Below are 12,497 nucleotides of genomic sequence, written 5' to 3'. Positions count from 1 at the left end.
TCTCCGTTATTTGGTAGAGCTGACAATATGAGGTAGAGGTGATAATATTTTATCTTTGCACATGTCTTGTATTGTATGATGATTTTATATTATAAATTGAATTTTGCGTGTTTACGTGAGACTGTGTATGAGTATTGGTGTGTTCAAGCGCAAAGGTGTTAGCATGTGTATTTAATGTACAATGCATTTATACACACACACTGTGCTATTTTGGATTTGTTTTCATCATGACAACAAAGAAAATGCTTTGTTGTTTTCTAATTTTTCCTTCTATCCCCAAATCTTTCAGACTCATTACTGTAACGATTACTGTTTGTATGTCTTTACAGATCTTTTTGTCTTTTTTCCCAGTTTTTGTCACATCAGTGATAGTTGTCTCACCAATTACAAAAAAAAAAAAAAAATGGTATGAGCTCCTAGTTCACAAGGACATGGCTTTCATAATTTTACCGTGTTCATACTGTTATTTCAAACAAGGCTCATGAATCCACTTTCTTTGGGACAATTTAAGAAAAAAGCAGTGAGCTATCGTGCTCCTATAAGTGGTGAAAGATTTGACAAGTGCGGTCCATTTACCTTTTCTGTCTCTGACAAAACTCTGTGTAAGTGTGACAGCTCCACTGAGGCTAAATACTACTTCATAACACGAGTTGCGGAGTGCTCATGTGTGCCTACTGTCCACATGACAAAAGTCTATTTAGAGAAAAGAAGTTTTCTGGCGAGATTCTGAATATGTTAAAAAAATATATCTCATTTTAACCTCTTGATGTGCCTGTTTGGACCCAACACAGAAAACCACCCACTGTAGCTTGAAACTTCATGAACTACAGCTGGTGAACCTTTTCCCCAGTGGATCTGTATTTTTCAAAGTGCTGTTTTTAGCTGTGTGTAGGAGGTACATGGACACCATAGTTCAGTGTGGAAATGCTCTATCAATTGCTTGTTCTACCCTGAATAACACCATCGGTTATTTTTTGTACTCCAAAATTCTTACCACAGGAAAACTCCACTGAGAGGTTAAAAAAGCAAACCACAGATTCAGTCTACACCCTGCTGGGTAAAATGCGTCTTCCATCACAACCAGCCTTCCATCAGATGTGGAGTCACCTTTAACAAGGCAATTGTGTGGGCTAGAAAATGATGTGTACTCAGTGGCAGCTTTGTCAAGACCAAAGTGATAAAATTTCCTTTGTTTGCTGTCTGGGGAAGGGTGAAGGGATTAAAGAAGTTATGTCTGTTTCACCTCCCCCAGCTGAAAAGACCTTCTGCCAAGGCCTCACTTCTGCAAACTCCTGACAAGTTCTAATTAAGACCTACTTTGTACAAGTGATCACAGTGTGGTGATGTCATAAGAACTGGGCCAAGATTCAGAGCAGAGGACAATAATTGGGTGCAATATCTGATTAGCTGCAGAGATAATAGTTTTGTTTTACTGGGTCTTACATGAGGCATAGGATACATTCAAAGACCTAGATAATCCTTTATTAGTCTCATGATAATCATTTATACACACTATAAGGGATAAATTTGGCTCTAAATTTAGATTAAGTAAATAGTCCCTATGTGTGCTGCTTCTTAAATTTTATGCTGAAGTGTTTTCTTCTTTTTGTAAAGATTGACTTCCTATGCTCATTTCAACTTTGCAGCTTTGTGAAGTATTTAAATAAGGCTGCAGAAGAGCCTTTTAAGTTGGCCTCATTCACAGAGACGGTATCCTGGCCTTTGTTTCTTTGCTTATCTGTGCCTCACCGGCACTTGGTCTGCAGAAGTGCTGCACATAACAGCCGACACAGCACTCATCTGCTTTGATCTTTTCCTTGGGAAGAGTAAAGCCATCAAGTGCTGGGCATTGCAAGCATTTTTCAGGATGGCTGACATGTTTTAAGCCTTTAATATGTGACGAGTTTCTTCTTCCTTGAGATGTTAACGGTGCCGTGTCCACTGAGACGTTTGACGTGATAATTGGGGAAAACTTTGCACCCAGGATGTAAAATGATAATTTTACAGGCTAAAAATAGTAACTATGTAATAAATTGCACTTTGATATGCATAATACGGCCAATCATTTGTTTATTCAAGCTTACATTGTTTCAACCAAATAGACTCAGAAGCTGTAAATAAGAGACAAAATTGACTATTTTGTATTTGATATTTTATAATGTGCAAGTTGATACTTATTTGACTTTCTATGTATTAATTTTCCATTGTAAACATTTTAATATGCATACACTTTAAAATTTTTATTTATTAATTTTTTACCATGAATGGGCAAGGAACCATTTGTGATCACTCCATTGGCCTTGATTTTCAACATAAAAAATATATGTGACAAAAATGAAAAGTATAAAGATGTCTACCAATAATATTCTAAGGCTTAAATTTTGAATTTTCAAGTATTTCAATGAGTACCCTATAAAGGGTCAAGAAAAAACTGTTCTCACTTGTTTCAGTCTAAGGATATGAGGAGATTCCGCTTCTGAATGGATGAACAGGAAAATTAAAACATTAAACTCTGGGAGATTTTATGCACAATGACACAAAACAGCATTTTGTTCAGTATAAGATAAAAATGTCTATGGACAGCCATAAGCATGTACAGGACATGTACATTCTTGTTTAATATTCAGTTTGTCACATTTTTATGTGTGCATGGATGTACAATAGCTAAATATAGTGAGTGAACAATGATGCCTCTACATGTGTGGCTCTGCTTAATGTAGCATTTGCACACATAAAGGTTAGACTGCATCATATCACTGCTGACTTCATACATAACCATGAAATGAGTCAATAAATGAAGATTACAGTCATGTTAGTACACAGTGATATAAAGAAAACAATGGTGACTCTGAACTATGAGTAAGATTATGATTAAGGCATGGGTCATCATGGGAATTTCATAGCAGCTAGTTTGTAACTCGTGGCCATGCATGATTTAATACCCCGAACTAAATCATGCTGACTAATTCACATAAACTCACTGAGCTCAGGCCTGAACAGCCTTCAAACTGCAATGTGTTGGCACTGTGTTTCCTCTGGATTTTAGACAAAAAAAAAAATTCAAACCCACAAGTCATGGTGAAGTAGATGGGGTTTAAGCAGCCAAACATCTTAGTAAACATTGTCCTGAAGACTGTTAACATGCCTTTCTCTGCCCTGTTTTTCCCTCTGTGGAATCAGATGAAATTTTTAGTTTGTTTATGCTTGTAAGTGGAACACTGTGCTTTACAGCTAACAGTGTCATCTGGTTTCCAAGAAATTGCATGGGCTTTACTCTTAAAAAGGTTTGGTGTTATATTGTCTTTTATTCCCCTTGTCATATTTGATAAACAACCATTTGTAAATGCAGTTTGTGGGATGCACACGATGTGCACAATGCATATTCTTTATAATAAATAGACTTAAAAGCTCATATTGACATGGATCCACATTATATTGAGATAAGACGTGATCATACTGTCCATGTAATGTCATATATGATTGTGTCATAAACTATGTATGTCATTTAAAAATTTGTCAAAGGGGGGGCCATCTTACATTTTAAAGTCTGATCAGTTATGTTACATTATTGCTTTGTCTTGATTATTTCCATTTTATAAAAACTGCACTTTCACATTTCCTGGTAATTTGGCACTGTTTTTTTACATTTTTTATTTTGACATTTAGAAGTAATAGCCCATACAGTCAATCTTTGCCACTTGCTAAAAGTCTTTGTGTAATTTGGTCAATATTTTTTTCCATATTCTCTGACATGAAGAGCTGAAAACATGCTACTTTGGTGTGCAACACAAATGTTCTTCCTTTTTAACATCTAATGCTGTCATCATTTTCATGCCCAGCAACCAACTAGTATAAATAGAAAAAAGAACTTGCACCCAGTGGTAGTGTTGGTCTTGATATGACATGAGGTAAGGTGCACAGGTGGCACAGTCCTGTGTTGAGGATACAGAAAGGGAATGCACCATAAAAACTTGGTGAAAAGGGTTTAGTGTACAGCATATTGCGGTGTGCTCGGACACTTCAGGGGCCACACAAAATGACAGTCCGCAATGAACTTCCACTGAGCATGTTCAAACATATAAATACACAACAGCAGTGCTAGCCCTCAGTTAAATACAAGTACATCTGCTGAAACATTTAGATTTATCTATTTATTTTATGAGACAGGGAGCTGTTAGATTTTGTTTTCCCTCTGCTCTGACATCTTTGTTTTCCATTATAATGAGGTCAGTCTGGTGTTGCAGAGTAGAAGTAAATGCTTATCATAACCTGCTTCACCTCAGGGAGCTTCCTGTTCCAGCCCTGCATGGAATAAACACTCCAGCTGAGACCAACACAAACCTGTCTCCCATAAGTTCTTGCTTTCTCTGCATGCCTTTCCATTATATATGCTTTAAAGATTATAGCTACTGGATGCAATCCAGTAATAATGCGCTTCACTGTGTGCTTTAAAACATGCAACAATGGCCCTACATGTGCCATCATTAGTTATGAAGTTGTTATTTTAGCTATCTTTCCACACTTTGATTAAATGGATGTAAAAGAAAAGCTTTTTTTGATATTTCACCTATTGCAGTCAGGGCTTCCTCCTGTTCCAGGATGTTCCAGTATTTTGCTGCATTCATTTTAGCCTCTACCTTTACAAGCCTTCCAGAGCCAGCAGCCGAGAAACATCCCTACAGCATGACGCTGCCATCACCATGGGGAGGGTGTCTTTGTGGAGATGTGTTTTTAGTCTCACATCATTTTAGTCTCGTCAACAGAGAGCGTTTTTCTGCTTGACCATGGAGTCTCTAGCATGGCGTTTGGCAAACTCTAGATTTTGTGATTTTTCTTCAACAGTGGCTTTCTCTTTCCCACTCTCCCATAAAACTTTGACTGGTGAAGAACCTGGGCAACAGTTGTATGTATGTTGTCTCTCCCATCTTGGCTGCTGAAGCTTGTAACTCCTTCAGAGTAGTCATAGGTTTCTTGGTGGCCTCTCTTACTAGTCTCCTCTTGGATGCTCACTCAGTTTGTGAGGTCAGCCTAATCTAGGCAGATTTACACATATGTCATATTTCCTCCATTTCTTGATAATGGATTTAATTAAAGTATGGGGATGTTCAGTGCATTGGAATTTTTTTCTGTATCCATCCCCTGAAGCATACTTTTCCTTCACACTTTCTTTGAGTTGTTTGGAGTGTTCTTTTGTCTTAATGGTGTAATGGCAGCCAGGAATACTGATTAACCAGTGGCTGGAACTTCGAGACAAAGGTGTCTTTATACTACAATCACTCAAGACACATTGACTGCACTCAGGTGATCCCCACTGCAACAGCTGTGACACTACTAGCATCAATTAGCCGGACCTGTGTTGAATTGGGTCAGCCACTTTAACCATCTGAGGTCTGTGCACTCTCTGGCACATTTTTGCTTTGCTTTTATTAATATCTTTCCCATTTGACTTTCACTTCCCCCTTCACTTACCATCCCACGTGATTCACAGCTGGAGTTACAGGGATGATAAGAGAGCAATGGGCACAAGTAATCACCTCTCACTGTGTGTCATTGGATGAATCCATTGTCCATCAACTTTAGCATACATAATTGGTTGAATTTTTTTTTAAGTTAACCAATTGACACTCTGGAATCCCTAATGCCTCCCTAACACAGTTTTTGCAGAAGCGGTACAGAGAGAGAAAGGAGCGAGAGGAGATGATTAGACCTGTTGATCTCCAATGACGGCGAAGTGTTTGAATGTTGCAGAGGCATTGGGACAAATACTGAGAAGCAGTGATTAAGATGACACAGCTTCATTTGGGTGATGATAGAATGACACACAACATGTATGCTGATAAAAACAATATGACAAAATTTCATTTTAGACATGTTTTGTGCACTTACCTATTATTTTAGTCATATATTCCACTACTTTATCAAAAGCTTTTGCAAAGCTAACACTTTGGTAAACCTATTTCAAAACACCAGGACAATTAGTCAACATGAGTGAGGGTGTGTTTTCACACTTCAAAATTCAAAATTCAACATTTGGAAATAAATCTTTCCACAGACTTCTAGGACAACAGTGGGCCTATGTGTGCATAAAGCTGAGATTGTCCTGAAGATTTGATACAAAACACTTGGGTAATGTGTTATTTGCAAGTACCTTAAAAAGGTGAATTAAGGAAATACCAGTAGACCTCAGGAGGGCCGGACTACCACAGAGGCTTTTATATATATATATATATATAGAGAGAGAGAGAGAGATATAGATATATAGATATATCTATATCTCTCTCTCTATATATATATATAGAACTTGAATGTATTGTAAGGTCAATAACTGGGTGAAACATCCAAGGGGGTAAAAACCTTTTATAGGCACTGTAAAGACATTTAAATTCTACACATTAAATCCACCATCTGTTGTTACTATTAACCCAAAGTGAGAAATGAACATTTACTTTATACAGAGAGTTTCAGTCATTGTCTTGTTGAGAATAAGAGTCCTCAAACGCTGCTATGGCTGAGCATTAAAAGGGAGAGCAATATTCTGGAAACCCAGTGATCTTAAAACAGTGCAAACCACTGAAGAGCACTTCTAACAAGAAAACTCAGGTTGTTTGCATAAGAGGATTTCATCCACATCCCACATGTCAACAATCTGACATGGGGGATGTGGACAACATCCTCTTATGCAAAGAAACCTGTATCGTCAAGGCAGAACAGTCTCTATGAATGGCCTTTTTTATTAACCGCTCCCACCCTTTGCTCAAGCATTTAATACAGGATAATACTGTGAATCTTTTTCATAGACTTCAAAGGCCACTCTTCATTCATTTTGGGCTTTTGAAGGTATTATGTTGGTTATGTGAGGCTCCCAGTTTTCAAGGGCCAGTAAATGTGTGCAGTGGATTTACTGAGTTTGATATTTTTCTGCTTGCACAGCAGTGCACCGTGGGTTTTTAAAAGCAAAGTGACAAGAAATCATAGAATATTCCTCTGTGGCTTCAGCACATCAATACAAACATTTTGTACTGTAACTATTCTGACAAAGTCTTTGGTTCAACTTTTTAAATGTGCTCTTTTTTGACAGCCCTTTTGGCTTTAGGCATATTGTAAACATTGTTATAGAACATTATTTATTTATGATGACTAACTGTAAAACATAATTTAGCTGCATTAAATCATAGCTTGAGGCATATGCCACTGACATTGTATTAAAATGAGAGACCTTAATTACATGGTGCAGACAGTTCTTGGAGATCATGTGTTTAATTTTCCTGTCAAGGCCTAATCCTAACCCCTATGACAGTGCCATTTGCAGGAAGCAGCAGAATAAGTTGGATGTAGATTTACTGAATATAGTGCAGCTTAAACTGGCACAGAGGAGAGAGAGAAGTCAAGCTTGGTGAACCATCCTCCAGTGCTTTTTCTAGAAGCATAATCCAAATATATTGCTTTGAATATCACATCTTACATATTCTGTTACATCACTGGCTTTCTGTTGAAATTCCACTTTGCTTGAGCTTGATGAAGGACACTAGAGGTTGGAATCAAACACGCACATAGATAAATGCTCACTCATACTCTCAGTCTCTGTCTGCTGTAAGTGAACATATGGCAGGCACCATTGTTGCTCGATCAATAGGTTAAAAAAAAAAAAAGATCTACAGCAAGAATGGCAAATCAAAAAATAAAGAGATGTGAGTACTTTGGTGGCAGAGGCTCCAGGAATGCTCATACATGTAATGTACAGAGATTTTTTTCATCCCCTGCTGTGTTTTTGAGCAGAATCTCAGGCTGCAGCTTTCATCTGTCTGTTAAGTGCTGGTTAAAATCATCATTCCAGCAAGCCTTAAGCTGGTGTTCAAACCAGGCCAACAGGCACGCTAATTAACAGTTTGCTGAATAAATTCACAAAGTAATTTCATTCCATGTATGTCTGGCTCTAGAATGGACTGCATACTGAGATCCAGGCCTTGAAAGTAGCTTATTGGGTCACAGAATAGTGGCTAATTACGCATGTTAAGAAGCATACGCTTAATAATAACTTTATGCCCCTCTTTGAACAGAATTGAGGAATATGCTGCTGCTCCATACAATTTTCCTTCAAATTTCCATCTCTTTCTTTTTTTAAGAAAATGTGTCTTTCTCTCCTCCCCTACTGTCACTCCATGTACAGTCTCAATGCTTTGTGCTGATAAAAGTGTGAGACAGGGACAGCATAAGCTCAGAATCAGGAGACGTCAGAATCTCCGCTAAAGGGATTTTCTGCCATATTGTTGAGGTTTAACTATACTGAAGTCAGTAATGACTGAAAGATGGAGCATTTACTCATAAAATAGGACACCAGACACACATTCCCACCAGAAAGCAATCTGGTATGTTGATGCTGTGAGTACTAAACTTAATCTGCCATCTGTGCAGTTTACTTCCAAACAATATTTTCATTATGTGTAATGTCAAAGAATATTAGGAAGTCATTCGTTAGCCTTAGGACTTGCAAAATAAGACTGTCCATTTTGTTGGCAAACTCAAAGGCTAATATCTCCTCTCTGTCTGTCTGGCTGCCATTCAATTGATGAACAATTCATAGGATGTATTCCTCTGCTACAACATGTTGGGTGGTGGTATGTGATGCATTCTGGGTAGTTTTTCCTGTCTCCCAAGAAGCTCCTATCTTATTGCTTTGATGATGCATATATAACACATTTCCACTCACTAAAAAGAACAGGAGGTATGTGCAGTCAATAGCAATTAATGTGACGTGCTTGTGCAAAGTAGCATGGTACACTTACAGTAGCCAATTATACACAGTATAAATGACATGAGCTTAAGGTAAAGCAAAAATAGTCCAATAAGAATGGGAAATTAGATGTGCAGTATAGAGGAAAAATGTATAGTTTGATGAGTATGAACAATAAGGATATTGTGAATATAAGAGAAAAAGTACCAGTTTTAATGACAGTATTTATTGTGGTGTAAGAAATAAACCCAAAACAACAAATGGACACTTGAGAAAAGTGACATCAGCATTTATCAAACTTTAATATAATAATGTGCAAAAAAGTGCTGTAGCTGTAAAAATGTATACGTTGGCTCCATCTAGTTTACCAACCTTCTAAAACCTTCAAATGTCCAAAATAGCTGCAGGTTTTGGGCAATATTTTCACCAATACACCTTGTGATCTGTTGAGCCCTCGTGCTGTGGGGAAGTGGGATTGTAAACGCTTCCTTGAGTCTTTTGGCCTTGCAAGGTTCTGCTCCTCGCATATTTGTGAATCTTTTCAGGGTGATAATTTGCCATGTGGCTCCTTATGTTACCTGCATTTCCCATCAAGTTTATCCCCACAGTCTGGCAGTGTCTGCATACTGTTTTTTTGTCTGGCCGTTACTTTTTATTCTTTCTCATTTCTTTAAACCTGGAAACCAAAATGCTTTCACACGACAGATTTAAAAGTTGCTGGAGACTCCACAGTCTCAAACACTTTGTCACTCTTGCTCTTCTTTGGTTTGGACAAGCTGGATGCATCAATGGCTTATTGCTGCCCCACTTTTCTACTTGGTTCTCCCTTGCTACACGTAGCATCCATCATTTTTGTGCTGTTAGATCAAGCAACCGAGTGGAGTGCAAAGGACAATTAATATGCAGTGGCTGATGGTAACAGTAGTTCCCACTTCCCTTCCCTTCACCCCACTAAAAACACTACGCTTTGGCTCTGAAGATCTATGGCTTGAAATGCCCTAAGTCCATGACAGTAATGAGACACTTCAGTCCATGCAATACCATGAAATTAATGACATCATTACATGTCAAGTAATGATATAATAGCGTAGTGCATAACCATCTACTGACCAGCCACCACTGTGATGGAAGGAGGCTCTAAATCCAAACAATAAAGAAGGAAGACGAGTAGAGACACCTACCTCCGCCTACCTCTATTGCCATGGGGGGGGGGGCTTCCTTAGGTAGAACAATGAAATAATGATGGTCTATTAGAAGTAAGCAGCACAAAACATGAATGTGATAAAGCATCAGAAAAGCACCATCTAGCTATAGTTTTTGCGTAGCAGTCTTTGATGTAATATCCAGTTTCCACAGGAACAATAAAAATGGTGTGCCTGTTTCTCTGTTATGAGAGCCACCATTACAAAACAACATTAAAACTATGAAAATCAAGGGGTTCTCTGGATTTGAAAACTGTTACAAACATTTGAGGTATTAACTATTTTCAGTGGGTTGCAGATGTATGATTGCAAATAAGATGTGTAGAGAAGTCTATAAATACTTTTTGTGGAGGAAATGTCTCTGTCTCTTTGTTTGTCATATCTTTTCTCCTTTTCAAGTCGAAACTGCTACGTTTCATTAGAAATATTTGTGTATGGTTGAAAAGATCTGTAATTTGGAGGTGGTAGTGGGTCCTGACTACAGCCCCGTTGAGAATCACTGATACGGAGGATAGAAGATAATATACAGTAGAAAAGACTTATTTGCATTACAATATGATTATGCATTAGCTTGGCCTGAACAGTTGAAAGTTTTCTGTCTGAGTGTGTTGACAGACAGTGTAACAGTCTTAGGTCAGAGCCCAAGCACCCACTGAACAAATTGTTACTTGCACTTTAAACTGTCAATGCTCCTCTGACCTTGTCAGTGTTTACTACCACTTCACCATTTATGGTTCAATAGAAATGCAAGTCCTAGTTACACTCCAATTTAATGGTAAGCTGATCCTTTAAAATTTAAGTCAAAAGTAGAGTGGGTTTGGACAAAATGTCTTGTTCAGCTTTGATTATGAATAATCACATAAAATGATCAAGATTTAAGGAGCTTACAAAAGAGTATTCTGCATAACTGCCACTTTTAGAGTACATGTCAATGAGAGAAATTGATTTAAAATAAATGCAACTCCATCCATCCTGTTTGGGGTCACGGGGGGGCTGGAGCCTATCCCAGCTATCACTGGGCGAGAGGTGGGGTACACCCTGGACTGGTCGCCAGTCAATCGCAGGGCTGACATATAGAGACAGACGACCAGGCACGCTCACATTCACATCTACAGCCAATTTTAGAGTCACCAATTAATCTAATGAGCATGTTTTTGGTGGTGGGAGGAAGCCGGAGTACCCGGAGAGAACCCATGCATGCACAAGGAGAACATGCAAACTCCACACAGAGGGCCCTGTTCAGGAATGGAACCAGGAACCTTCTTGCTGTGAGGCAACAGCACCAACCCCTGTGCCGCCATGCAGCTCTAAATGCAACTCCTTAATAAAAAAGTAGCCCAATATCTAAGATGTTCTTTAAGTCATTTAGGAATGGCCTTGTTAAAGTAGTTAAAAGTTACAACTTTAGTGTTAGTTTAACTTCTCTGAGATCCAAACAGCATCACATTTGCTACGTGTATGAGTTTTTTCTGTCTGTTTTGTTTACCCTTTGTTTCTCTCTTTTTTGTGTTTGTTCTGTCATAAATATTACTTAAAGTAAACAAGATTACCAATGAAAATGTCCAGAGATCTGCAGAAGGGCCTGCCTTTGGGAACTTCTACATTTTGTATAAATTTGCATATCAGAAGAATCTTAATTGTACCCACTCTGACTTGAGAGCTACTGATTTGGGATGCTCATGTCGTCCTGACATGGCTGGACATTAGGTAGAGCCTTGAAACAAAGTTGGTTAATTATGGCATAAACAGACATCTTTGTCTTGTCTCTGAAAGGTGATGGGCCAATTCACACTTATCCATCTTTCGTCACTCTGTGATGCTTTCAGCGCCAGTCCTCCATGTGGGCTTAAATTGGCCAAGGACAGCAGAGATGAAAGATAGCCCATAATGAGGTTTCTCCCTTAGCAATCAATGAGGAGCTTTATCCCAGGGGGCACTGAAGGTTGTCTGTAAAATCAGTCCACTGCATGGTCTTACCCTGAGTAGCAAGGCTATCTATCACCTTGCAATTTTGTTGATGAGCAGGAGGTCTATACAGCAAAAAAGGACATTTTAGGACACAAATCAGTACGGAATAAATTGAGGGAATATTGGTACAAGTGAAGTTTTCTGCAATATACCACCTCCCTGATCATTTCAATGCATAATCAAATTGCCCTTTAAAAATCAGATGACTTTGAGTCTCAGGGAGATAATGCAGAATATGATGATGAGCTAAACCAGGTCTGACCTTGCATGTTGGTGTAGTCATTCTTGGATTGATATCTACTACATCAAGGAGTCCTTACTACCCCTGATGGGTGGGAGCAAGAGTTCAAATCCTAAATCTTTCACGTTTCACTTCATATCATTCTCCATGTTCATAAGCTTGTCTTAGCCTACTTGAGTAGAAATGATAGAAGTTATGTGGTAAAATTTGGCAAAAAAATGTTCATGAAAGGTGAATAAAATAGAAATCTGAGTTTATTCCATAAAGCTAAAAAAATTAGGGATGTAGGCAACTGGATTTTTATGGTTTGAACATATCCTGAAGTGTGTCTGAATCTAAAGGTTTTTGCTTTCTT

General features: G+C 38.3%; 1 protein-coding gene across 1 annotated transcript in view; it reads left to right on the top strand.

Moving 5' to 3' along the window:
* The window catches only part of ajap1 (adherens junctions associated protein 1), a 91,127-nt gene that overhangs the window by 37,401 nt on the left and 41,229 nt on the right, over positions 1-12,497 (top strand). The window lies entirely within an intron of this gene.

The sequence above is a fragment of the Cheilinus undulatus genome, linkage group 11 (assembly GCF_018320785.1).
Source record: "Cheilinus undulatus linkage group 11, ASM1832078v1, whole genome shotgun sequence".
Taxonomy (NCBI): Eukaryota; Metazoa; Chordata; class Actinopteri; order Labriformes; family Labridae; genus Cheilinus; species Cheilinus undulatus.
This window is presented reverse-complemented; position numbering and strand designations above follow the sequence as displayed.